Source organism: Lycium barbarum, chromosome 4 (genome assembly GCF_019175385.1).
Source record: "Lycium barbarum isolate Lr01 chromosome 4, ASM1917538v2, whole genome shotgun sequence".
NCBI classification, from domain to species: domain Eukaryota; kingdom Viridiplantae; phylum Streptophyta; class Magnoliopsida; order Solanales; family Solanaceae; genus Lycium; species Lycium barbarum.
This window is the reverse complement of record NC_083340.1, coordinates 6,478,511-6,503,604: the sequence shown is the minus strand read 5'-3', so window position 1 is coordinate 6,503,604 and position 25,094 is coordinate 6,478,511. Positions and strand designations below refer to the sequence as shown.

The following is a 25,094-nucleotide window of genomic DNA, read 5'->3' as shown; positions in this document are numbered from 1 at the left end:
AACAAATATAGAACTCACGAGCATTTCGTCAAACATTTATCATTCATGTTTCAGGATTAACATATCCAAAAGTATGACCTTAAACTCAACTCGCTGAACATGATTTTGCCAACATCCAGGAACACAACACGTCTAAACCAGAGTTTCTTCTTAAAGCTTCGACATACATGGTTTAATAATGGCATAAAACAGAACTTAAATTAACCAAGTAAAATGATTGTCATGTTCACTAGGATTTATCCATTAATCTATAAGGAAGGACTTAGTCTCAAAGAAAGGAGGAAACGAGTAAAATGATTGGATTTACCTCTTGTTGGTGCAGTGAACGGGGCGTTGACGGCCTCGAATCTACTCACTCGTTATGAAACAAATTTGAAACTCAAGTCAGAAAAATTAGGATACTCTGTTGTGGTTAAAGTTCTTTTGGCCGAGCAGTGACGAGAGTTGATCGAGTCGTTGAAACCGAAAAAGAGAAATTCCCAGCCAGGCTCAGACAGAAACCTCAACAAAACCCAACCCTTTTTGGTCAAATCGGAGTTGACAGGCCCTCAAAATCAACGGATGGCCAGCGATAATTGTGGTTATATGACTGGCTTTGAAGCTGGGTTTTAAGGTGAAAAAAAAAAAGGTGTTGTTGACAGATATGGACGACAAGGGGTTGTTGGCGATGTTTTTTTTGAGGTGAACTATCGCTGGTTCAGCTAATCACGTTCATGGTGACTTTTATGATGTTCATAATGGAGTTCCAGTCCCTTCCTTGATTTTTGTTGTGCTGTGTCGTGTGTGTATATAAATATGGAGTGAGTAAAGTGATGCTATATGGATCTATATGAATGAGGAAGCTATTTGTTATTCATGGCCGAAGGCATAAGATGGTGTATTATGACCATTAAAGATGAGCTCCCCCCTTTGTTTGTGTCGTGTCTGTTTCTTATATAATGAGGCTCTTAGTTTTCTTTAGGGTTTAAGGAAATGAATTAAAGAATTATGGATTGGGTTGAGTAAAAGATGGGCTGCTGCATTTTGGGCGAAAATGGGCCAATTGGGCTGGTCTGTTGGGTATTTTAGTTGGGTTGAAAATGTGGGTTGGGTATTAAAATGTGGGTTGTTTATTTGGGTAGGGAAATAATATTGTATCTATTTTGGGCCATTAATTTGGCTGAAAAATATTGGTCCTTCCCCCGCTATTTTAATTATTTTTGGGCTTCTAATTTAATAACTGGTATAATATATATTATGTAAAGACAATAAATGTAGAAAAATAAATATTTTGCAAAGTGTTGTCTTGTAATTAATTTAACGATTCCAAACCCGAAAATGAAACGATGACGAACATTTAAAATTTGTGATAAAGTAATGCTCGTAATGTTTAAAAATAAGAGTAGTGAAAATAAAGTATTTAGTTCGTCATTAAATTTAGAAGCCCGAGTAAATAAAATTAAATAAAGGAGGGACAAAATTGGGTGTCAACATCAGCCAGTGTGGTAAGCTTAATGTCATTCAGAGTTACCCGGTTCAAATTTTTGTGTATGTACAGTATGGGCACACACACCCATACTATATATACACAAAACTCTAAATCGGGTAACTCCGAATGACATGGAGCTTACCACACCGGATGACACTCGGCAGGTCCTACTGGTGCAATTCTCCTGGCAACCTGTCTAAACCTGAGGGCATGAACATAATGTCCCCAGGTAAAGAGACGTCAGTACAAATAATGTATCGAGTATGTAAAGCGACTGAAACTAATACTGAAATGAAATATAAAGTAACTGAGCATAACTGAAGAGTTAATAATCCGATTGTACTTGCTTGCCTCTAACATCTAATAACCAATATACGACGTCGAACTACTTAGCCTCATACAAGGCATTTAGATATGCATGATTAGCCCTGAAGGCACTCCATGTAGGCCCCAAGGCAAACATGTATCTGCATAGCCCTGAAGGCAAGCGTGCATCTGTATAACCCCGAAGGCAGTCTGTATGGCTAATAGCCCCATAGGTAAGCTTCATAGCCCTGAAGGAAAACATATCATAGCCTCGAAGGCAAACATCATAGGATCGAAGCCAACTAAAACTCTATGCATTCTTTAGTCATTTTTTCTATCGTTCTAACTATATAGCTAACTTGACTAATCATGAGCTCATTCCCAGTATTCTCCCTACAATAGGGTCATGGTAACCTAAGTACGACTATTACGAATAGCACATCTTTGTGAGGATAATAGAAAGTAGCTCGTCAAGAGGAAACATGCCAAAATGAGAAAGAAGGGTTAGCCTTTACATACCTCGAGTCGTCAGTATGATCCAATAACTAACTTGTCACCATTAGAATGTCTTTCCTATAACAAGGTATACATGAATTAACTTAGGTGACACTAGCATATCACGTATATCAAATAATAACTCGTCTCTAAAATGAATCGGACAACATTTCCTCTATTCTTAAATAACCGCAACTTAACCAACAAGACCAACAACAACAACCACAACCTCCTTTACTCTCTATGAGCCCAAACCATCAACCACAAAAGTGTATATACAAAACAACCCAATATACGCTAGTATACGATATCTTTATATACTTCCTTCTCCCAAATTCTAGAAGCATAGAAAAAACAACATGACAAAAACATCAACCCGTACTTATACTTAAGAAAATCCAGCCACAATAACTCAAGATCATATTCCAAAATAGTCCACAAAGCTAACTAGAGTTCTAGCATGTATTCTAACTTCTCTTCCAAAATTTCTCTATCTAACAAGTTGACTAAAGACTAAACTAACTCAAGAACATAGAGAAAAAATGTAATATTAACTCAATCATCCAAGAACATCCTCAATCTTAGGATACTTCACCAAGAAGAAAGCTTCAACTTCAACACAACAAGATCACTTCAACTCCTAGCAAGGTTTCCTAGCTTCTTGATACACTAATCACTTTGATTTACCTTAGACTTAGTCTTATCTAGTAGGAAAATTAGGGAGAGGGTTTGGGAGCTCTTAGGGTCTGTTTTGGATGATAAATGAAATAAAAGACCAAGCCACGAAATAAATAGATCAACACAACATTCTAGCCGCCTTAAAGTACGGCCTCAACACAACATCGGACCGTACTTGGCAAGGGAAAATTTTGGGATTCTGTTTTTGAGGTATGATGGCCCTCACCAAAAGTACGGGTCGTACAAATTTGGCCCAAATTCGGTTTTCATTTAAACGTATTCTCTTCGATTCGTTTGACCTCTAAACCTTGAGATACTTACTAAACATGGTCTTAAACTCTTGTATACTTAAGGTCAATCATAAATTCCTGCTCATAATCGCAAAAATAATTACACTTTCCGAGTCCATTTCAATTAAACTATGGGAAAACTCGACGTACAAAAGTATGAGATGTAATACCTTAATTCATTTTTTTCTCTTTTTACTTCATCCTCCAAACTCAATAGAGATAGATAGGATCTAACCTAAACGACCCAATAAAAACACTATTGAACCAAAATACCCCAAGAAAAAAACTGTTACCAAACTACCCTTAACATGGTAAATTCCTGCGTTAAAGGACCAGGACCTTCTTTAACGCAGTAAATTCCTGCGTTAAAGAGGGTTACAATTTCCAACACTTGTTTCACTCTATATTTTCACTCCATTTTCGCACTTTGGCCAAAGATTAGTCATGTCTAAAGACCCCGAAATGTCAATATTTTAAATAGAACCTGATGTTTGTTTGTGCGAACAATAATTTAGAATCAATACATCAAGGATACCTAATAGTTTGGATCGTCGTTTTAGGGGTTGTAAAGTGCCTGAAGTAAGTTTGAAACTTGTTATCATTAGGTTTAAGTGTTATATTTTTTAGGGTTTAGATTTAAGCGTGTTACTTTTTAGTTAGTGCATAACTTTATTTGAAATATGTCGAGTTTTTGTTTTTAATTATTACTTTAGGATTTCACACGAGTTAATAATAAACGATAAAAAATACTAAAGATAATATTTATCATTAAGAAATATATACGCAAAAAAAAACTATTTACATAAACTATGCAACATTAGAATGGGTCCCACATGTAGTAGACTTTAGAATATCCCGAGGCCTAAGTCTATCGCCACCACCCTCACCATCGTCCCCATCCCCCTTCCTCCTCTTAATAGCTGTGTGCTCTAGGACATAATCGTCCGTCACTTTTTTCCCCCTGCCCTTCCCCTTCTCCGGAGTCCGAACCATAGTATGTCTGCGGCCGACTGCTACGACCGCAGCCAATCTGTTGAGATTAGTACAGTCAAACTCAACATTGTCCTCCTAATCATCCTCATCGGGAGACGGGTCAATAGCGTCGAAGGATGAACCGGAAAAAACATATAAAACTAGTACTAGTTTTAATTTTATTCAATGCATTAACTTTTGTTTAAAATCAAACCTGTGTGTCAACGAGCTCCTGAGAGAGGTATGGAGTAGGATCTAAAGAAGTCTCGTGAACGGGATCCTGTATGACTAGATCTAGAGCAGTGTCTTGTCCAAGGTCCAAATAAATGTTAAAAAAATTAAAGTAATATTCAACTTATTTTGAATGAAAATTAAGTTTTACTAAAAATCTTACCTGTGGCTCGTCAGGCTCATTAGAAGACACCAATGGCTCTGCAGGCTTATGAGAAAACACTTGAGTGGGTGGCTCTGATGGACCTATTGTCGGCAAATCCTAAAATATGAAAAATTACGAAATAATAAGTACCATATCTATTTAAAATAAGTACTTTAATGGTTTAAATAAGTATTTTGAATACTAACCGAGATAAGAAACTCTGCGAAATCAATAAACCTGGGACCCTCTACATTTCTCACTGGCTGCTCCTCACGTAATGATGTACCCAACCAACAGAGATGCAACGGTAGATATCGCCCCGATACAATATCTCTAAGATGCAGGATGGTGGGGTCGCTCGCGTAAAAGAATCTATGCCATATTCAACCTATGGGGACGGAGCAACGCCCCATATGTATACTTTCAGTCCATAATAGCTTGGACCTATGATTATCTTGTAGAGCAAGTACTGCTCTATCGTTGGGCTCCGGGTGAACGTTGGGATCCATGGAGGTGTCGTATCTGTATAGACTAAATTATTCATTATTCTTGAAATTAAAGGGAAATTATGTTAACGAACTAATTATTTGTTATATTAACTAACTAATCATTTATAAGGAAATTATATTAATGATGTTCAATCCAAAACTAAGGATTTATTTTATCATTCATTATTCAGGATTTAGGTTATCGTTCGTTATTCAGGATTTAGTTAGTTATTCGTTATTCAGGATTTAGTTTGTCCTTCTTTATTCAAAATTTGTGGATTATGAGAATTATGTCGTATTTTTTTTTTTGTGAATAATTATATCTAATTAAAATTTACTTAATTAATTAATTTTTAACTAAAAATTTATATTAAATAGCTAATTAATTTAACGGGAAATTATGTTAACTAACTAATCCTTTATCGGAAAATTATATTAACTAACTAATTGCAATGAACAATTGCTAACTAATTATTCTCCTAATAACTACAATTAAAGTAATAACAAACTAATTTATTTAACGAGAAATTATATTAACTACCTAATTAATAATTAATTAAATAATTAACACATAAAAATAGATAACTAATTAGCATATTAACAATTAACGTAGGATAAACAATTTCACAAATAAATAAATTAACAATGACATAATTAACAAGTAATAGGATATTACTATATTTTTTCTAATTAAACAATTAATAAACAATTCATAATCATTAACAACTAATAAATTAACAGGACAAAAATAAAAATAAAAACACTGCCAGTTCGAAAATGCCTAGCGGAAAACGAGCCAAAATAGCAAAAGTACAATCCATTTTTTGAAATTCGAGACTACGAAACATTAATCATGCTTAGGATCATAATGTATTTAACAAAAATAATTAGAAAGTTCATAGTAATATACCTTGAGCGAAGTTTGTCGTAGGATTGTTTGAATAGAGTTGTACATCATTTTTTCCCGAAATTCAACCTTCGAATCTTGTTCCTTGACTTGAATATACCGAGAATCTTTACTTTCCAAATGAAATTTGAATTGAAAACGGTATTTTTTTTAGGTGGGACTCGACCTTCTCATCCTTTAATGGTGGTTTTGGGAATTTTTTATGGCAAGTGGGGGACCAGTGGTGGAACGCGATGGGTTTTTGTGGTTGTCCTTTAACGCAACAATTTGTTGCGTTAAAGGAGCAGCATATTGGTCCCTTAATGCAGCAAATTGCTACGTTAAGGTTACTTTTGCGGTCTCTTTTTTTTCTTGGGGTATTTTGGTTCGCTTGACTTTTTGTTAGGGCATTTAGGTTTCGGACTCCTACTTTTAGCTGACACATGGTACATCTACTTTACTTTTTACTTTAGTGTTAATTTGACTACTTATCTCTACAAAGGGTACATTTGACATATCATATCCATTCTCAACATTCTTGACAATTTCCTTCTTGACTGTAATCTTTTTCTTTTCCTTATCTTTTACGTAGTACTTTTTCCTTCAATCACGGTTCTTCTTTTTCCACACAATATTACTTCAGTGCAAACAATTCAAAAAGTTTCATTGTGAGTTTGATGTGTAATGAGCAGAACAATTTAACAATAGGAAAAGGGTCAAATTTACCCCCCAATTATTGTTTATGAATTAAAATTGCCCTTGTTAGACTGACCGATCAAATATGCCCCTCCGTCAACATACTTGTTAAAATTGCCCTTATCACTAACGGATGGGTGATTAGGACTCCTTACGTACTTCCACTAAGGGATTACTTTATTTATTTTTCAAAATAAACTTTACTTGATATAAAAATAGAAATCATCATTTTTATAGTTTCAAATATTTAACAAAAAATCTTTAATAAATTAACAACAACAACAACATATCCAGTGAATTCCCACAAAGTAGGATCTGGGGATGATAGAGTGTACACAGACCTTACTCCTACTTTGGAAGGTACAGAAATTGTTTCCGGTAGACTAAAATCCATAATGAATCATAGTGAAAAATAAAAAATTGCTTGATTTTCTACATCTAAAAGATCCAAGAAGAAGAACTAGGGGAAAGCATTGTTACTAATTGTATATGGCCCATTATTCATTAGTGCCTTTACAAGTGTGAACAACTTAAGTAATGTGCTACTAGTCCCAAAAGAAGAGGAAAATCATAAAAATGTGCAAATTTAATTTTGAAATTAATATGTGGTTTAGCCTGTTAGGGAATCTTGTTATTGTCTTCATATTTCAGTCAAAAGGTCATTTGCTAGTACTAAAAGATACTCGTTGAATCCAAATATAGCCATTCCTAATACTTAAGTAGAGAAATATCAGTCTTCCCAATAAATATCATCAGATAAAATAAGTATTGGATCTTATGATCGCTGAGCTAGGCTTAAACAATTTCCCTAAAACGTCTCATATTATAACAAAGTATCCCTTCACTTTATATGAAAAAAAAAAAGAATTTCACTAACTACTAATGCCGGGATATATTCGCACCTCCAGCATCAGGAAAAAAGTATAAGTATCGAGTTCTATTGTCTATAAACTGATTTATCTTACAGACCATTCTTCCTTTTTTTTTTTTTTTTTTATCAGACAAAAAAGAATGGCCTTTAAGATAAACCAATTTATAGGCAATGGACCGGGAAAAAAAAAACAATTGTCTTTAAGATAAATCAATTTATAGACAATAGTTCAACTAGACAATATTCTAATTCAGGCAGATATAGCATTAATCTACCATTTCCGCCTCAAACTATATAAATACAAAATTTCTAAATAAATGTAATTAAACATTAATCCTCTCCTTTGGAAAAAGGTAAATTAAGCTCAATCCACAACTATGATCCGGTACTGCACACACGTTTTTGTCCGAATTATGGGTATTGTATACGGTAAAAACCGGATAAACTTGTGTCAGATGGGAACCGGAGTAAAAGATAGAGTTGAGGGGTCACGAACGCGTTCAACTCTGCTTCAACACCGAGGGTATTTACCGGACACGGTAAATCCGAGCCTAAAGAGCACACTCAATATAGGTTTGGATAATCAGTTATGGAGCAGGCCAGGGGCAGAGCCAAGTGTAAATGAGGGGTTATCCAAACCCCCTTGGCAGAAAATTACAGTGTATATTGAAGGTTAAAATTATTTTTTTATGTATATATAGTAGATGTTGAACCCCCTTGGCTTCTTCGTATGTTTACTTCTTCATAATTTTGAACCCCCTTACTGAAAATCCTGGCTCCGCCACTGGAGCAGGCCACGCGTCATCTAACCATTCCGCCACTTGCGCTAACAATAGTACGGGTGTCAGACCGTACGGACCAGCCTTATCCATTTTAGGATTTTTCTAGAAAGGCTTTTTCTACATTGTACTAGGGCCCATTTATTATTACCTATAAATAGAGGGTTATCCCTTCCTTTTTTAGGTTAGCTTTTGACCATTCAACATGTTGTAATCAGCAAAGCGGCATAAATATTTCCTCAAGTATTTTGGCTCGATTAAAAGAGGTTTCTTCCGGACCGGACCAATTCGCAGCATTTGTCAACTCTTCTTCTCTAGCTTCCCTTGCTATTATTTGCTAACTAGGTAATAGCTGGGTCCGTAAAACCTCATTGAACAAACAAAATAATCATTTCGTAATATTCAAATTCAAATATTAAGAATAACAAAGAAATAAATTCATCTAATAACTTAAACATGGAGAACACTCCGAACATTTATTAAATGAAAGGACCATAACACCTAAAAAGCGGAAGAAAATTGGGATAAGAAACTTTTAGTGTATATATATATGTGTGTTAGAAATATTTTTCGAATTATAAGTTAAAGTGTATAATCGTTTTTGATCTATTTTGTCTTCTCTACCAGACATAATATTTGTTCCTTGATAGAATTGTCTTTTCAATATCGGTGGATCGTTCATGATTTTTAATTTCTTTGGTCACTAAAAGTATAGAACCTTCAACTTCACGTACAATGTACATCATACTTGTTCTCAAGAATTGATTGATATTAAGGTTCTTCAAAATTGATCCTGACGAATTAATATTCATGGCAAATTCCTAAGTAGAAGATCTAAACTCGCAAAGAATTATCACATTTAACTCACTTTTTGAGAATACTTACATATCAATTTCACCAAAATTTGCTAGCGAGGGCTTTACCACTTACACTCATAAAGCATTAAATTACCTCAACAAAAGATATAATAATATTCAAGAAAATAAATTAAAACGCCAGTTTTTAAAAAAAAGTTATTCTAACTCGTTTCCTGGAAAAGGGAAAAAGAACTTCATATAGCTTATACTTCCCTAATGGCAAAAGAGAACTTTCATGGACAGTATATCCAAATTCGTAAGGATTTCTAAGTACTCCAATATAAGATCCCTAAGAGCAGTCAAAGGTCTAAAACCCTTGGAATAATTTTCAAACGTTTACGATTATTAATTAAGACTGCCGATTGCACCTTCCCTTTCATTCTCTAGCTATCTATTGAAGGAACGAAAGTTTAACTACAAAATGCCTAAAAATAGGTATACATATTCATCAGTTAGTCCATAATTTTAGAAAAGAAACCTTAACATATTTAATAGATAAATTACACTTGATCAGTTTAAAAACTAAAGCAAGTAAAATATAGAATAAAAACGGAAAAAATACAAAAAAAAAAAAAAAGGGGGGTGGGGGGGGTGGGAAACGGATGAGAGTTGTCAAATGAATGGTATAATTCCAAAAAAGATGGAAAGGAAGATTAGAGAAAAATTAATCGAACTCCATTTTTTCATCAGAAGTACATAATTTGGATTACATGTAACAATCTCAAAAACATATTCAGAAATATGTGTGGTAGAGAATTCGACGTTATTGCAGCTTTACCGCTATCAATTTTACCACCATCATGAACTGATGTGAACATATTATCATCTGGTCTTTGTTAAAATTATGCTAACTGCAGAAATAATGGAGTTCGATTTAGTAATTTACTACAATCCCTGAATAAAGTATTAGTACCATGTAATTTGTACAATGGAAAAGGGACTATCTGCAGATGCATTTACTGATACTTAGAGGCAAAAACTTACAAGGACACTATGTAACTTTGCAGCAGAAGCAAAGTTTAGACATTGCTTTCAACTCATCCATAACATTTCATAAAAATTGACTCACTTAAGTCTGTATACTTGTGCCTTTTTACAGAAAGATCTCACCGAAACACATCAGATCTGTAGAAATGACAATATATAGTTTTCGACATCTTCGAAAAGGTCACTCAACTGTGAGAATGACTTTATAACAAAAAAGCTCTAAATTAAGTGATTTTACTGATACAAAACGAAGTTGAATGACTTTGCTACATAATTTCTCATAATTGAGCGACTTTTTGAGATATTTACTCTCTTTTCTGTTCACGATTAGAAAAGTATTAGACAATCGAAGAAAAGATATAGAAAGGATGAAAAGATTAATGGGAAGGTATGTTAACTATTCACCAGAGAAGAACGGACAATGAAAATTGAAATAAGATGCTTGAGAAGAAATACTCTGTAACACAAGGTTGAGAGTAGAGAATATAACAAAAACAAAACTCAAAAGTTGTACACAAGTATGTTTTAACAATAGATGTAACCTACAAATCATTAAAAAACGAATTTTACTAACTCTTATGGAAGTCAGTAGCATAGCATGCTTTGCAAATACGGAGTGTATAACGTTATCTTCTCCAAATGTTTTTAACTTCGAAACACCAGATCATGCAGCCTATTCCCCAAAAGTCCAAAGGCCCTTTAACATATGAAGAAGGTTGGCCGATAAACACGTATGCAATGAAGATGGAGTAAAAATAACATGTCTGTCTCTTATTATGATTATGATTCTCCACTGTAAGTAATTATAAGTTGCCAACGGTGCTGGAAGTTTGAAAGGCGTACGTTTAGGATTTAGAGAAAATAGAATTTTATACAGATGGATTTAAACTTTTGATTAGCAAAAGTCCTTTTAGGCAATAAAATAGAGTTGATATTTGGAAAAACATCAGTAATGAGCTTTCCAAATTTCTAAATATTTCTTAAAGTCGAGAGCATATGCATTGAATAATTTTGTCCTCCTTGTTATCAAATTATTCTTTTAAAAGACGACTCAAATCGTAAACTTCTATTGAGAATAATAATTAATTATTATCTTACAATTCTTTCAAAGAAAAACTTCCTCACTAATGGTCCTACTCCCCTCTAACTAATGACTATATTTAAAAGCTCCCAAATTATCTTTATATAAAAATTGTCTGTTTTAGTTTCCTTAGCTTATATTTAAATAGCACTTAATATATGATAACAGTGATACAATAATAATGAGGCATTTTCGTTACAAACTAAATTCTACAAATACTCAAAGTTTGCTCCTACGATCAGGGTCCAAACGCCGAATGAAAAAAAAAAAAGAAAAAGAGGGAGGATACTTTATTGTGGACCATATGTTACCGGTCTTTATTCTTCGTGCATTAATAGTGATTGAAGAAAGAAAATTGTCTTCAGCATTGGATTAATAATGTTTCCAATTTGATCAAGAACCAGATATATTGTAAAAGCTGTCATTGAATAATTTTGTCTTCCTAGTTATCAAATTATTCATTTAAACACGATTCAAAACATAACAAATTAAATGAGTATTTCGAGTAAATTACACAAACACAATTTACATGCTTTCTCATTGCGGTTAAATCTCAAACTTCTAAATTAGACACAATTAAGGTTAGTTTTTATTCTCAATATATTAATTCTATCCTGATCAAATATAATTTTACTGATTTATTTTTCAAAAACAAAAATTAAACCTCCAGTGTGCAGAAATAATGGCAATGAAAGAATCAACAAATTACATACGATGAGACAATTCCTTCTCGACGTTCATATTCTTTGAGAACTTGTCAAATCACTGTAAACAACCCACCAATACGAAAAAAACAATTAAATCCTTACATAAAATAATAAACAAAGAAAAAAAATCAAAGCCCAGAAAATAAACGAAGCAAAAAAAAAAAACTATCAAATTAAACTAAAATCAAGTCATCTAAAAAACAAAATGATACATTAGTAGGACAACTCGCTATCATAATGGGGGCAAACGTTGTATACCATGGAAAGATGGGAAAGAAAATGTAACATGTAGAGGTATTTTATATCAGATTGCTCCAAAATTCATATTAAAAGTAGCACTTTAAAACCCATGCACGTTGCCCCTGGCCTTAATAAATACGACAGAATTAAATACACACACGTCTCTGACAGAATTAAATACCTATATCCACCACTTACAAATTTAATTGTTATCCACTATTTGGGGGTAAATAGGTATCTACTGAGCCGGATCAATCCGATTACAGCCTGAATTATCCCGATAAAACTCAGGCTGTTAAATGGGATGCGGGTGGGATCGGAGAAGGGGTTGTGTCAAATGAAAGGAAAAAAAGAATTAACTCAAATAGCCGCCAACTCAATTACTTAAAATAAAAATAGTCGATAAGTGTATAATATAAGTATAATATGTATATAACATATGTATACTAGTACTAGTTAGAAAACGTAAACAATGAATTCAACCGGCTATTTGTGTAAAATTCCGATCGGACTCCGAGTTGCACATTCAAACTTTGATATGTCATTTTCTTTTTCCTTGTCTCTTACGTAGTACCTTTTCTATGTGAATAATTCAATTTTTTCTTGCAATCGTGGTTCTTCTTTTCCCACATAATAATACAACAATGTAAATAGTCAAAAAGTTTCATAGCGAGTTTGACGTGTAATGAGCAAAACAAGTGAATAACTCCTTTCCATCGAAGCTTAAAATTTAAATTTGTAAGTGGAGAAGAAAAGAAAAGTAAGTTAAACAGTTTAAGGACAAAGCAGTTTATGTAGAAGCTCCAATGAAGTCTTTAGTGGACACAATGCGATGAATACGAAATTAATCAGATCAGTGGACTACAAATACTTAGGGGTGGGCGTTCGATTCTTCGGTTCGGTATTTTCAAACTTCGGTTCGGCTATTTCGATTTTGTTTTTTGAAGGTGGACACCGAACACCGAACCAAACTCGTTCGGTTCGGTTCTTTCTGTTTCGGTTTTTTGAAGTTCGGTTCTGTTCTTTCAATTTGGTTTTTTTGATATGATATTAGAAGCGATCCCATTTACACTAATTCATATTCTCAAAAGCAATAAAATATAAACTGATAAATTGAAATCAAAATCAAACAAACAGGATACACAAGAACAGAAAATCATAACTATGATATAGGATTACTAGGTGTCATATACATACAGTAAGAATAATTAAGAAAACACATAAAGTACATACATTAATCCTAAAGACACATCCTATTCACATTTTGTTGTTAAAGATATTTGATTTTCTCAATTAAAGTGGAAAATTAGGGATACAAAAGCAAAAGAGGGCTTGTTACAATTGAATTTTTTTGGGCTTAAACTTAATGAGCCTGGATTATTTTAATTTGTTTAGGTAATGAAATTTCGGTTTAAACCGTAACACCGAAGAATTGAACTCTAAAATCCGAACACCGAAGTTTCTAAAAACGTAAATCGAAACCGAACTGAAAAACCGAATTAATTCGATTGGTTCCGATTTTTTGATTTTCGGTATTTATGTCCAGCCCTCCAAATACAAGATGAAAAATTAGAAAAACAAAAAAAAAGATAGTAATTTGATGCGCGGTGGATCTACCCCTTCGTTGAAAACTTGTATAGTGCAGATAAATGATTTCTTCATATATTTAATTATTTATATTTTGACTCTTTTTAATGAAAATACAGGCTTCGTCATTGATCAACAAAGCCAAAATATAAAAAGAAGGGTTAACAATAATTTTGGTCCCCCAATTGTTGGCAAATTTTGATCTTAGTCTTTGTGAAATGTGCACTTTGATCCCTTTGCTTGTGAATATTCAAAATTTACCATAGTTACTAATTGTTTCATCACTTAATTACTTATGTGCTATTTCTTAAGCTTGTACTATTACTTTAATTATATTCAACACTAATATAATTATAAAAGTATTACAAATATAACATATCTTTTACAAAAAGGGACCAAAACATATATTTCAATTAATTAAAGATTAAATCTACTTTGTCGAATATCATAAGGATTGAGGGACCAATAGTTCTAGTATTCCTAAAAAGAAAGTCAAGTCTTTGGTGGCTTCAAAAAGTAATTAGGACATGACACTAGATGTATTAGTCAAGGAAATTAATATAGAGACAACCCTATGAGTTTCCTAGAAAAGACGTTTTATTTAATTGAGATGGACACTTTTTAACATATTGTGCCCAGCTGAGAAATCTACAGCCAAGTATGGAATTTTGTAGGGAGTAGGACATGCCTCCCAACGATACATGTCACTGACCAAGTCCAGCTTCCACAATTAAAGGGATCAATGTAACATCACCTATGTACAAGTTCGTCTTGCAAATAAATTAAATTAAACAACTTTACCTTAGCTGTATTTTCCACAAGAAAAAGAACTAGGGAAAGCAATGTTACTATTGGGTTGTGACTAGGGGTGTTCAAATGAGACCGAAAAATTGATCCGAACCGGTAACCGAGTCAAACCGATTTAATAAATCGAAAACGACTCGGTTTGGTTTGGTTTGATTTTAAATTTTCAAAAACCGATAACACTTAGTTTGGTTTAATGTTAAAAAAAAAAAAAAAAAAAAAAAAAAACCGAGCCAAACCGATTAACATATACGAATTTAAAATATATATATATTTAGAAATTCAATACTAATTCAAATAATTAAAACGTAAAGTTTGGTCAATTTGTGTGAACTGCAAGATTTACTTTTTATTTTGAGATCCATTAGATACATTCTCATTCTAAATAGTTGATGTGAAAACTCAACACTTTATGCTAGTGAAGAATTTTATATGTATCGTGCCCCAAAAGAAAAAAGAGACCTTTACACCATAATGCATTGATTATATACGGTTATACACATATTATACATGAATTAAATACATTTATTATACATCCCTAGGCTATTTTTAGTTAAATGCTTGAAATGGACGCCTATTTAGTTAGTTCTTCGAAGAAGAATCTTAAATATCTTCATGCTTTTGATAAAACTACACTTCAACATCAAGCTAGTTGTCTACCTTACGAGTCGTTAATTCCATTTGGACAGAACACTTGCAACTTTTTATGACTAAGTGTTTTATAGGAGTTAAACGTTTGTCTTATGAAAGAATCTTACTGTATCCAAATACAATTATACTCGTCCTAAGACATTATTAGATAAATTGTTCGAGAAGTCCTTTTTTTTTTTTCAAAAAAGAATCACTTTATATAATATAATTCAATTTAGCTAGTTTCATTCACACTACTGGTCTTTCTTTTCATTAAACTTTAGTACTTTTAATTTTCTTCTCCACATAGTTCTTTTTCCACAACAAATTTTCTAACCAAAATAAAGTGCACAATTAAATTTAACTGTGTGAGTTCACGTGTAATAACCAAAAAATTCTCCTTCCATTATATGCTTAAGCTGTCTTAGTTGATTTTTCTTGTGGAGGAAAATAAACTCATGAACTTGAATGGTTCAGGAACAAACCATTATATATAGAGACTTTCTCCAAAGCAGAGGAATTCATCAAATTCACTTTCCAAATACATCATTCAGTTCTTCTATAGGTGCCCATTGCAGCAATGGGGTTCTTGAAAATCCTTCTTATTTTCATCTTTTGTTCTTTTCCATGGCCTAGTATTCAGAGTGATATTGAGACTTATATAGTCCATGTTGAATCCCCACAAAGCCAAATTTCTGCTCAATCATCATCTATGGATTTAGAGACCTTTCTTTTTTGCCTAAAACTACAACAATTAGCTCAAGTGGAAATGAGGAGCCTACTAGCATGATCTATTCCTATCACAATGTGATGAAAGGCTTTGCAGCAAGACTAACTTCATCACAAGTGAAGGGAATGGAGAAGAAACCGGGCTTTGTTTCTGCATAGCCTCAGAGGATATTGTCCTTGCACACTACTCACACACCAAGCTTTCTTGGGTTGCAACAGAACATGGGCTTGTGGATGGATTCCAATTATGGAAAAGGCGTGATCATTGGAGTTATAGACACTGGAATTTTTCCTGACCACCCTTCGTTTAGCGACGTTGGGATGCCCCCTCCGCCTGCTAAGTGGAAGGGAGTGTGTGAGTCCAATTTCACGAACAAGTGCAACAACAAGCTCATTGGAGCAAGGTCTTACCAACTTGGCAATGGTTCCCCAATAGACGAATATGAATATGGTACTCACACAGCGGGCACAGCCGCAGGTGCCTTTGTGAAAGGTGCTAATGTATTTGGGAATGCTAATGGCACTGCAGTAGGTGTTGCCCCTCTTGCTCACCTAGCCATATATAAGGTATGCAATTCAGATGGTTGTTCTGTTAGTGATATTTTAGCTGCCATGGATGCGGCTATAGATGATGGTGTAGATATTCTTTCAATATCCCTCGGTGGAAATGGGAAACCTTTCTATGATGACGAAATTGCTCTTGGGGCTTACAGTGCAACAGAAAGAGGTATTCTAGTAAGTTGCTCTGCAGGCAATGAAGGTCCTTTTCTTGGCTCAGTAGGAAATGCAGCCCCGTGGATTCTCACAGTAGGTGCTAACACGCTTGATAGAAAGCTAAAAGCTATTGTCAAGCTTGGAAATAGAGAGGAATTTGAAGGAGAAACTGCTTATCATCCAAAGATTTCCAACGCAACATTTTTCACTCTATTTGATGCTGGAAGAAATGCAAGTGATGAATTTGAAACCCCTTATTGCAAACAAGGGTCACTAACTGACCCTACTATAAGAGGAAAGATAGTCATATGTTTGGACGGTGGTGGGGTTCAAGGGGTTGATAAAGGTAAAGCCGTGAAGGATGTTGGAGGTGTTGGCATGATTATCATCAACCAGCCACTCGACGGTGTCACTAAATCAGCTGATGCTCATGTTCTTCCAGCAATGGATGTTTCAGCTGCAGATGGAAAAAAAATTCTTGCCTATATGAACTCAACATCAAACCCTGTTGCTGCAATCACGTTCCAAGGAACGATAATTGGAGATAAAAATGCTCCCATGGTTGCTTCATTTTCTTCTCGCGGACCAAGTGAAGTTAGTCCTGGCATATTGAAACCTGACATAATTGGTCCTGGTGTTAATATCCTTGCTGCTTGGCCTACCTCCGTGGATGACAATAAAAACACAAAATCCACATTCAATATGCTATCAGGCACCTCAATGTCTTGCCCTCACCTTAGTGGCGTAGCAGCTCTGCTGAAGAGCGCACATCCTGATTGGTCTCCTGCTGCTATTAAGTCTGCAATGATGACAACCGCGAATACATTAAACCTTGCCAATAATCCAATACTAGATGAAGAGCTCCTTCCTGCTGATATCTTTGCAATTGGTGCTGGACATGTTAATCCATCGAGAGCAAATGATCCAGGACTAATTTATGATACTCCATTTGAGGATTATGTACCTTATTTCTGTGGTTTGAACTACACAAATCGATAGTTAGGTAACTTGTTGCAACGCAAGGTGAATTGCTCGGAGGTGAAAAGTATCCCTGAAGCACAGTTAAACTATCCTTCTTTTTCCATATTCAGACTTGGATCAACTCCTAAGACATATAGCAGAACTGTGACAAACGTTGGTGACGCTACATCATCTTACAAGGTGGAGATTGTTTTACCAAAAGAAGTTGTCGTGAAAGTTGATCCCTCTGAGCTAAATTTCTCCGAGTTGAAGCAGAAGTTAACATACCAAGTGACATTTTCCAAGACAACCAATAGCTCAAACATTGCGGTTGAGGGATTCTTGAAGTGGACTTCTAATAGGCACTTTGTGAGAAGTCCAATTGCAGTTGTGTTTGCCGAGTGAAACTACAAGACTAGCCATTCTAATGTTAATGCTTTCGGGATCGAATGCACGAGTGCCTATAGTACTCATACATTTGATTATAGTGAAATGTTGTTTCTTTTAATTATGCTAGTTTTGGATACGTGTGTTGTACGTATATCCCATGTTATTCGGTGCAAACTTTTAAAATCACATAATAGTCAATAAAATAATATTTTATGGTTAAAGAGTGCAGGTGCTTTTAGTATTTTGTGAAATAGCATAAATTTCTATATATTCCATCATAATTTATTAACAAATATTATATATTTAGATCACACTTATGTTTTTCAAGGGACATATAGAAATTGATGGTTATAATTTTAATGGAAAAAAGGCTCAAATAATATGCCATCGAACTATCGGAAATGACTTATTTATGTCACTAGTCAATAGTTTGACTCATTTATGTCATCGCTGTTACCAAAATGGCTCATCCATGCCATTTTTCATTAACACCGGTTTTAAAGTGCCAAATATGACATGTGGCCTCCAATTAGATGTCCATGTCGTTTAATTAAACCATCACAAATTTATGGATCGGGTTTTAGTTTTAATTTGTGTTGGTTTAATTAAATGACGTGGACCTCTAATTGGAGGCCACGTGTCATATCTGGCATTGTAAAACCGGCATTAATGAAAAATGGCATGGATGAGCCATTTTGATAACGGCGATGGCATAAATGAGTCAAACTATTGACGAATGGCATAAATGAGCCATTTTCGGTAGTTCGATGGCATATTTGAGCCTTTTCCGTAATTTTAAACAAATTAATAATATGACAATGATAATTGCTTACCTAGAACTTTGATCTGTCTTTCTTCTCCAATTCTAAATAAAAGAGCTGTCTTTTTTTCCTTTTCTTGTACCTGTAACATCCCGTAAATCCGAGTTAGGTGTGAATGCGTAAAATCTAGTGTTAACATGATATTTTATCTATATGAATCCATTCTTGATGAATTCGGGTGGAAGATGGTCGTTTTAAAGTCAAACCAACAATTGAAGTTCTTAAGGGCTCTTAACTTCGCATAAGTTTTGGTAGGTCTGTCTTCTGGGCGATTTTTACGAAAATTTGTTGCGAATTTGGAAAAACCTCCTGATGAAAGTTGTAGATATTTGAAATAGCTTTCCAACGGTAGGTCGGCCAGCCCGAGCAAAGCTATGTACAAAAAGTTAGACCCTTTTTACTGAAGGGCACAAAAGCTGGAGAATTCGCTCAAAGTACGCCCGGAAAGTACGGGCCGTACTTTAAAGTACGGGACGTCCTTTTGGACGTACTTCTTCAGTTATTCAATGGTCTTGGCAGCCTAAATACGGGCTACAAGTACGGGACGTACTTCAAAGTATGGGACGTACTTTGTAGGCCGTATTTTCTCCGTTTCTGGCAGAAAATTGGGTTTAAAATGGGTATGGTCTTATTTTTGTAGACACGTGATTTTTGACCCTCCCCGTATGTTTCACCTTATAGTGTTTAAATATTTCTTTTAATTTTAATTCTTGACGTGTCATTTTATTCTATTTTTATTTAGTAGGCTTATTTGCGAAAATCAAAATGAACAAAATATTTGCTATTTTTAGAGTATAAGTTTTGTGTTTTAAAGAAAGAAAAATTACAAAAATATGCTTTGTAGGTTTTAATTTTGCTAAGCCAGTTATTTATTTTAAGATTTTTTTCAGTTATCTAGAAATAGTTTTTAAATATATATATGTATATATATATATATATATATATATATATATATATATATATATATATATATATATATATATATATATATATATATATATATATATATATTTTGTTTTTTTGTTTTTACATTTTAAAAAAAGAAAAAAAAATGAGTAAACAGAATTGTACCACCTCACCACAAAATGACAAAGTTTGGTAACAAACCTTATCACAAAAGGGAGAGGTTCACGTGATAGGGAATATATTATTGTTGCAGGTGGGGCCCACACAAAAAAAAAGAAGGAAAAATGAAAGAAAGAGGGAGGGAGCACGTGACAAAAGGGGATTCATTATTTTTATATAGGGCAATACAGATATGATATAAAAGAGGGGAGGCATATGAGGGGATCATCAATATTGAGCCGCCACCTTCAAAAAGAAAAAAAGGAAAACCCTACCTGAAAGCGAGTTCTTTTTTTGCTAAAAAAATACATGGAGCAGCTTTAAGTTTTCTATAGGGAACTAGAGCAGCCCCAAAAACCAAAAAACAAAAACCAAAAAAAAAAAAAACAACAAAACCTTCTTCCCCAATTTTCGAAAACACAAAAATGGGTTGGATAGCCTTTGGAGGTTGAGGTTTCAAAGTTCCGTTGATATTTCGAGCTCGCGGGTCCGAAAAGTTAATTTTATTAATTTGGAAATCAGTAGATTGTTATTTTTAGTAAGAGATTTACAAAGAGGTAACCAACGAATCTTTCTTGTAGTTTATTTGATGATCTTGTCTTGAATAATACGTGAGAGGATCTGTTATGTCCTTATTTAAGTTATTTTGATTTTATATGATATTGCTGAATGGAGTTTCTAAGTTTAATGATTTAGAGCAATTTTGTATTAACAAACAATAACAAGACTTCTTGCCAGTTCACTTTTTCTTTTAAGATGGGGTTTTGAATGTATGTGCATGTGGAAGCCATAAAAACTAGATTGGATTTAAAAAAAAAAAAAATCATAAGTATATCTTTGGTTTTAAAAAAAAAAATTATAAATCATATGATTTTTTTTTAGAGGGTTTTAGTTACGTCCTTTTAAATGTGGATCTGGATTTTCATCATCAGTTATGCTATTTTTTACTGAACATGATTAGTTGGAATACTTCACTAGATTTTTATTCGGTTCAGGCTGAACTTGAGTATTTAATTGGCTAACATAGATTAAGCTTTATCAAGAACTTAGTAGTCTAATGGTAAAGTGGTCTAAGGTTGAAAAACTCTGAATGTTAACGTGGAAAGTCTCATATGCTTAGGTATCTATAATTAATTTCATTGTCATTTTGTTGGAAAAAAAAATCATGTTTTAAATTACAGTTTTATTTAATGATGAGTTCTTTCATGTTTTGAGTATTTAACTATCTTCGGGGATTTCCTTGCGGTTTGTCTAATCATGTGTAATATTTGATCATTTGTTATTGTATTGAGAAGATTATTTTCAAGCACAAATGGATATATATACTTTGGGCCTAAACCATTTTTTTAAAGCCCAAATTAGTTATTAAGTGGTGAGATGAGCGAGACGAGATGCGAATTATTTCAAATTTCGTTGCTATTGAAAAGAAAAGAGTGGTAAAACCAGTTGTAAGGGAGCGAGATGGATTGCGAATTTATTCAAAATCCGTTGTCGAAGAGTGAAAAAATGAATAAAATAAAAAAATATAACCAAATAATAATATTAAGTCTCGAATTTCAGAGACAAATAATTTCATTTAACGCTAGATGAGCTTTAGGCGCGTTTAAGATGTTTGTTTCGACTAAGAATGCGGCTACGCATCTTATTCCGAGACACCCTAATAATTCAAGGATGCGGTTACGTACCTTGGCCGAACTCTTTTTAATAATTAATTTTGTTTCGAGTAAGAATGCAGTTATGCATCTTATTTTGAGACGCTTAAAAGATCCGGAATGCGGTTACGCATCCGAGTAAAAAAAAAAAAAAAGTAAAAAGTTCAATAAATAAAAGTACGAGCAAATCAAGGCTCAGATACAAAATATCCCAAAATTAATTTAAGCTAAGTATAAGTCGATAAAGCGACCGTGCTAGAACCACGGGACTCGGGGAATGCCTAACACCTTCTCCCCGGTCAACAGAATTCCTTACCCGGTCTTCTGTTTTCGCAGACCATAATAAAAGAGTCATTTCCTTTTGATTAGGGATTCATTAGGTGACTTGGAACACCAAAAACTCAATTCCAAGTGGCGACTCTGTAAATAAATAATCCCTTTTCAAAACCGTCACTTCAATTGGAAAAACCCTTTAATAATAAAAACTTGCGCGTTTATAGCGCGGGGGCGCAAAAAGGGGTATGACAATTTTGTTTCCATTTTTTTTTTCATCCTTCCAAACCCTAAGCACGAAAATAATCTCTCCATGTCTTCAAATTAAAGGTAAGAACACCCTTAACATTACTAATCTATTCTAACATCAAACCATGATTCTTACCATGATTCTTGTGATCAAAACCTATGGTTTGCAGCATAATTCTTCCTAAAGTGATTCAAGCTAAGGTTTGGGTGTTCTTCATTAGGAAAGTGAATTGTTAAACTTTGTTTAACATATTAAGGTATGTCTCTTTTAAAAATCATTTTTGACTATAAAGGTGATTTGTATGTCTCTCTTTTAAAAACCTTATTTTGGATGTATGTCTCTTTTAAAAATCATTTTTGACTATAAAGGTGATTTGTATGTCTCCCTTTTAAAAACCTTATTTTGGATGTATGTCTCTTTTAAAAATCATTTTTGATTATAAAGGTGATTTGTATGTCTCCCTTTTAAAAACCTTATTTTGGATGTATGTCTCTTTTAAAAATCATATTTTGGCTATAAGGATGGTTTGTATGTTTCTCTTTTTGGAAACTTATTTTGGAATGAAAATCACTTTTGAACCTATTGTTGGAGTATAAATTTTTATTCAAGATTCTTTGGTGAATGAAAGGAAACGTAATCTTTTCATGTTTCTTGAACTCTAATTCATGTTTAAATAGTGGTTAATGTGTGTGAGGGGACAAACCCACATTAAACCTAGATTGTACAAACTCTATATATGTATAAGATATTGAATGTTTTCCTCTATGCGAGATGCTTAATAATGATGGTTAATTGTTGGTATTGATGATTTTACAAGGGAACTATGACAAAGTAATCTTGTTTAAAGAAGTGGAAACGTTTTCATGATTATCTATGAAATTATGAATTTTCGTAATGGCATAATGAGCTTTAATTCTATTTGATGATGTGACTACTTTGAGACAAATTGTAATTCGGCTTTTAAGCTATGAACTCTGTTGATGTGATTTATGCCTAGCCATTCGGGAGGATGAGTGGTCACCGAGGATTTCATGTTCCGGTGTATTTATGCCTAGCCATTCGGGAGGATGAGTGGTCACCGAGGATTTCATATTCCGGTGTATTAATGGCCTTGTTATTCGGGAGGAAGAGTAGCCACCGTGAATTCATATTTCGGTGTATTGCGCAGTGTTTAGGGAACCTCTATGGTCATCCCTTCGATGTGATTGATTCTTGGGCCTGTATTGGCATGTGTGATGTTCTTATTCTCTCATGGGTCTGTTGTTGACAATCATGACCAATTTGGAAAGCATAATTAAAAGGAATTGGGATTTTGAAATAGAATATAAACTGTTTAGCAAATGATATTAAGAATCACAAGGTGGAATAACTGTTTTTATACTATCTTTTCTGGACTGATTTCTTTATATATTATTATTATTATTATTATTATTATTATTATTTATGTTCATATTACTTGTTGTCCCCAAGACACTCACTGAGTACGAAAGTACTCAGGCATACCATTGTTGTTTTTATGGTATGTTAGGTAACGGAGAAGAGCAGGTTCGTGATACTCTCGACGCTTAGGAGAACTTGTTGCTGCTGTTGATTTGGTGAGCCCACATCCTTGTTCGTGGGACACTTCCTGTTTCATTTAGTATTCCAGATTTCCGGGTTGCGTCCCGAAGTTAGATGACTGTTTTATCTCTTAGAAGTTCCATAGATAGTTGTCAGTATTGTGGGTAGATTGTCAAAGTCTCGTACGACTTAATGGGTGTTTGCCACGTTTATGACTATTTACTTATAAAGACTTCCGCTGATTTAATTCATATATTTATGATTTGTTACATTTAATTTAATTTATAAACTGTTGGAGGTGAATGTTGAACCTGGCTGGTTCAAGTAATTATTGTGTTATTTAGATTCTTCCGATGTTGTTCATGACGTCGGATACCGATCACGTCTAGGGTGGGTTTTGGGGCGTGACAGTACCACTAATCAGAGTAAAGGGAACAAGGTCCTACATCTTAGCTAGGAAAGAAAATTAACGCTTTTGGGGTAGATATCTCAAAAGATCACTCAACTTTGAGAATATATGTAGCAAAGTCATTGAATTTTGCTACATATCAATGAAATCACTCAACTTTTTCTTCTTCTTTTATAAAATTACTCAACTAGATGTGCCATAAAAAACATATGGCATGGCAATTCCTATTAATTATTCTTTTTATGCCATGTAGATATAGGCCCCACAAATAAAATAAAATAAAATAAATTTTTAAAAATATACTGAAATATTAAACACTATTTTATCTCCATAATTAATTTTTTGAGAGTTCAAAACTAATTCTAAATATTTGAATAATTAATATTTCAATTTTTTTAAAGAAAAAAGATACTAAAATTTTACTCATATAAAGAAAGTATTGAATTTTTCAAATCAAATTGCACAGTAGATTGTCGAAATTTTATTTTTTCAAGTTTAAAACTTTCATGTAAATTTTTCGAAGTTTATAATAACAGTTATTATTTTTTTGTCATAATTATTATGTTATGTTTTAACAGAAAATAAGGGATACATGCCTTAAATCAAGCCTTAAATTCCTCAAAGTAGGATAAAACCGTTTCCTACTTTCTTTATATGGGTAAAATTTTAGTATCTTTTTTTTAGAAAAAAAATTGATATATTAGTTATTAAATTATTTAGAATTAGTTTTGAATTCTCAAAATATTAATTAAGGAGATAAAATAGTGTTTACAATTTCATTATATTTATAATTTTAAATCTATTTTATTTTATTTGTGCGGCTCATGTCTACATGGAATAAAAAATTAATTAATATTGCCATGTCATATTTTTTTATGACACATCTAGTTGAGTGATTTTATCAGAAAAAAGGCCAAAGTTGAGTGATTTTATTGATATGTCAAAGTTCAATGACTTTACTACATAATTTCTCAAAGTTGAGTGATCTTTTGAGATATTTACCCAACGCTTTTGATATGGATGTCAATATTGGAGAAAATAAAATTAGTTAAACCATGAAAGCAGTAGTTTTT

At 33.4% G+C, this 25,094-nt stretch overlaps 1 long non-coding RNA gene and 1 pseudogene across 1 annotated transcript; both read left to right on the top strand.

The window, feature by feature from the left end:
- The first annotated feature begins 15,559 nt into the window (after nt 1-15,559).
- LOC132635011 (subtilisin-like protease) overlaps nt 15,560-25,094 on the top strand; it is a 28,954-nt pseudogene continuing 19,419 nt past the window's right edge.
- Nucleotides 20,088-23,901, top strand: LOC132635010 (uncharacterized). Its single transcript, XR_009580406.1, has 2 exons — nt 20,088-20,434; nt 23,581-23,901. It is a non-coding gene; the product is annotated as an uncharacterized LOC132635010 (long non-coding RNA).